At 37.3% G+C, this 4,141-nt stretch overlaps 1 non-coding gene across 1 annotated transcript; it reads left to right on the top strand.

Annotated features, from left to right (window-relative positions):
- Window positions 1-745: 745 nt before the first annotated feature.
- Trnag-ucc (transfer RNA glycine (anticodon UCC)) lies at window positions 746-817 on the top strand. Its single transcript has one exon. It is a non-coding gene; the product is annotated as a tRNA-Gly (tRNA).
- The last annotated feature ends 3,324 nt before the right edge of the window (window positions 818-4,141 follow it).

Here is a 4,141-nt window from a genome sequence, read left to right as displayed (position 1 = left end):
GAATATATTTTGTATATCTATTATCTATATTAGTGAAATGGAATGGTTTGAATACATCACTAGATCACGCTCAAAAGTTTCTTAAACTATTCAAATCACTGTTGTGTACACTTCAATCCAAATTGTTCATTGGTATTCTAGTGGCTTTTTATTAGTATGCAGTGGTAACCTTTTATTATTATCAATATTTAGACTAGAGAACTAAATCAATTACATCTTTTCTTCCAAGTTGTCCACCATGCGCCTCCATTGCTATTCATGTCTGATGTCTCACATTTTAGATTGTGCTCATCTTCGATGTAGGTAAAGTCGTCACTGTCTTGAACTCTGTTGAGGGTGACACACAGATGTGCGTTGTTTGCGCTGGAGATGAAACTATTTGTCATAATTTTATTATCAATTTAACCATCGTTTATTGGCTGTCGACGGCGTCATCTGCCGGGTGCTTAACGGTGCTCTCCACACCGAATGTACATACAGCAGCACTGTGACGCGATACACCGTTGGCTGATTTTGAAATGAGTGCCTCGAGGTTATGTGGAATGAATTCCGTAGTTAATTATCAGCCTGTGCCATAGAATGCTCTCGAAAGAACTTTGATTGGCATTAGATTTCTTTTTACTTGCACCATAATTCCAGATTAAAGTTAAAAGTCACAGCAGAAGGATGACTAGTAAATAGGATATAAAAAAACAATATCGATTGCAATTCCAGTAGAAAAGAGCAGACATAATGAACAATAACAGCGTCGGTGGTGTAATGGTCAGCATAGTTGCCTTCCAAGCAGTTGATCCGGGTTCGATTCCCGGCCGACGCAATTTTTTTTCGATGTGTTATAAATATGAACATGATCCAATCAAAAATAATTTAATGATTTAACAAGAATCTCATTAAGTTGATTTGCGTAAGTAAACAACTGAATTTTATATGTAGTGGAAAGAGGGAGGCAAAAACTGTTTCTACTTCAAAATCGAAATAATTTCAAAAGTATTTTCACCTCATATAGTTGTTATCAAACTTAACTAGCTGATACTATGTCAAAACCGCTGTACGTGCTTTGCTAAGGGTTGATGCTATTTAACATGAATTGGCTGATGGATACTCATAAAAATTACAATTCAATAGGCTGGATACGTTGTTTGTATCCCGCAGAACATATTTGTTTAAACCATCGACATAACCTCATTTTTTTTTACTGTGCTGAGGTTTATTCGAGTAATAGGTGAGTAGCAAGCTATACCGTTTTGATTCATATTCCGAACACTTGCTTTTATACGTCCATTTCATCTTATCATTTCTTCAATAGAATTAAAAGTTCATGTGAAATCTTGATCCTCTATACTGAAACCAATCGAAAATTTTGATTCAAGGGGGATTTACAACCGTGTTCGGAACTTGAGTAAATGGTGTTTTACAAAGTATCTTGGCCAGCAATTCATTGAATTTTATTTTGGAACCACATCTTTTCAAATGTTGAAGGGGCACGGCGCTAATCAGCATGAAAAATGACTGTCATTCGTGCGACATGCGCCAGCCACCAATTAAATCGTTGTTTTTCATTTATTTCAATAACGCTCTCGGATAAGGGTGCTTCCGTCGTTTCTCTCCGTCCTCGTACCATCACACATTCATATACAACATAGTTCAACCGATGAGCAGAAAACATTATTACTAAATTATATGCTACTCAGTCACATTTTAGAACGCTCCTTCGATACCACCAGCAGGGCGAAGGAACAAGAAAATCCATCTAATTTAGAGAGCCCCGCTCGGCCGTGTGTCCAAGAATGATGAATGGCGAAACGAGTCAATGGTCAACGCTTGCCCGGTTGGTGGCGGCCGGCCACTCTCTAAACAACCAGGCCAGCCAGCGGGTCGCGAGCGCGTGTTGACGAGGAACAATATTTGAATATATTGTGATTTGCCGTGTGATGAATGGAGGGTACACAACTGGCTGCCACTAACCCGACCGACCGAAAGAACGACCAACTGGCGAGCTGATGGTGTTTATTTAGGAGATAAATGATTTGAATAATGTCGTAGGAGATTTCTGTCGGGGCAATTAGAGATTGATCTTGATGAAGTTGATGATTTTGGCGCGCGAGGCATTGTGATATAGTGGCCGTTGATTAGGGCCGTGTTAAAATGAGTTTTAATGTGTATTTTTTTTGCTCGGAATAAAATCTGAATTACAATACGAGGTTTAGTGGTTCTAAAGATTATTTAAGTAGACTTAGCGACAGGATGCAGTAGGATTTGAGGATACACGCCAACGGGAACATCCATTAATTACGTAACACCTGGAGGGAGGGTTGCAAGAAGTGTGGTGAACCATAAACAAAATTTACAATGTCTCATACAGAAAGTGTGACATAGGGAGGAGTGCGGTTGGAAATGATCAATTTTTGTATTATGTATTTAAGATTGACCTTAACAAAAAGGCTGTCTTCAGTTTCTTGTACTTGTCTCAACTATGTCTCGACTCAAAAAGCGCAAAACACATTTCTTATCAATTATCGTGAGGTCCTGAAGCTGGCAATGGCTTTTGTCTCTTTAATTGATTTCAACTTGGTGAGCGCCGCCTGCGCCTGAGAGCTAAGCAGGAAGTCAACTCCTTGGTGCCGGGGAGCATTATTCCCTCGAATACCGGAATATAACAATACTTGTCCCAACGAGAGGTTGTGTTCTCCAAAGTTTGACCAACGGACTTTACTCAGTCCCAGGATTCATGCACCGTCTTTCGCTGTCGAGTTGTGTCAGCTAACCTTGCTGAGCTAACGTTTAATCATTCATTGTTCTAGTTCGTGTGCTTTGTTTCATGCCAAAAGTCGTCGCCATTATATCTGTTTCATTAATCAGGGTTAACAAAAATATAAGAAATCCGTCTTTTCCATGAAAAATTCCTTTGATTTTCTAGCGGAAATAATTCTTGATAAATATAATTGTAAATTTTTAAAAAAATTATGTTGTTCTTTTTTGAAACATTAATCCGATTAAGAAAATTATTTTAAACTTTTTAGTGGAATGTCTTCACTTGTCATAAGACGAGTTTGTACCTTCTTATTTAATTCCTCCACTTGTGTCAAGTGGTTGAATTAAATGGGAAGGTACAAACTCGCCTTATGACAAGTGCATTAATCCGAATTATTTCCTCGAGAAATCTTTCCTATTTTTGACGTTGGACAACGTCTTACAGAAAGGGTGTCAAATCAGAATCCAAAATTGCGAATCGTCATGAAATGAACCGGTGCCAACGAAAGTGGTACATGTTACATTGAGTAAATTTTACAGGAGACGCATTTTTCCAAAAACTTTGAAAAGAAAATTCAAATTTGCAATTTTCTGCATTTCAAACTGTACCAAAGTGTTATGACTGATGTGCCTAAAGAAAGTAATGAGAAATATGCGAAGTTTCTTGACAAATTCTAAGTTTGTTGGAACAAAATGCACATGTACCACTATTAATGGGAGCAAAATGCAACAGAAACCGCAAATCGTTGCCAGTAAAAGTGGTACATGTACATTTATAAAATTATTTTAAACGACAGTAAATCATCTTGAAATGCAAAATAGGGTTAAAATCTGCTGCAGAAACATCTATGTTGTCAAATTTTCTTTTCAAAAAGCTGATTTTAGTGGGTAGAACTGCTCATGTACCACTTTTCCTGGCAACTAAATTTCCATTGTGATATATACCAGAAATTAAAAAGCGCATATCTCCCGATTTAGTTGTCAAAAATCACTTTTTCGTTATTCTCTTACTACACCTTTGCTCAAAGAAGCAGTTGGTGTAAAAAACACAAAATCGACAAAAATGGTTTATGTACCACTTTCGCTGGCACCGCACAGAAGGACCAATCTTCAAAAAGACGGTCAAAAACCCTTTTTTCAAAATGATCCAAATTGAAAACTTGAGTCATGGGTTGTTAGTAGAATACTTGACGATGAAGTAAACATACTTTTGAGTCATTTTATTCGGGTGGATCATACCTTTACAGTCAATACAAGTTGAGCATGTTGTCGATTTTTAATTCTGTTAAATCTTGTAACATTTATCTTACTGCTTCATTATGTTGGACACAACGTATACATCATCCAAACCTATTATATTTGGCACCATTACAAAGTGTAGTCCAAAAAC

The sequence above is a fragment of the Armigeres subalbatus genome, chromosome 2, assembly GCF_024139115.2.
Source record: "Armigeres subalbatus isolate Guangzhou_Male chromosome 2, GZ_Asu_2, whole genome shotgun sequence".
Classification (NCBI taxonomy): Eukaryota; Metazoa; Arthropoda; class Insecta; order Diptera; family Culicidae; genus Armigeres; species Armigeres subalbatus.
Note: the sequence above shows the minus strand (reverse complement) of the source record. Positions and strands in the feature narration are given on the sequence as shown.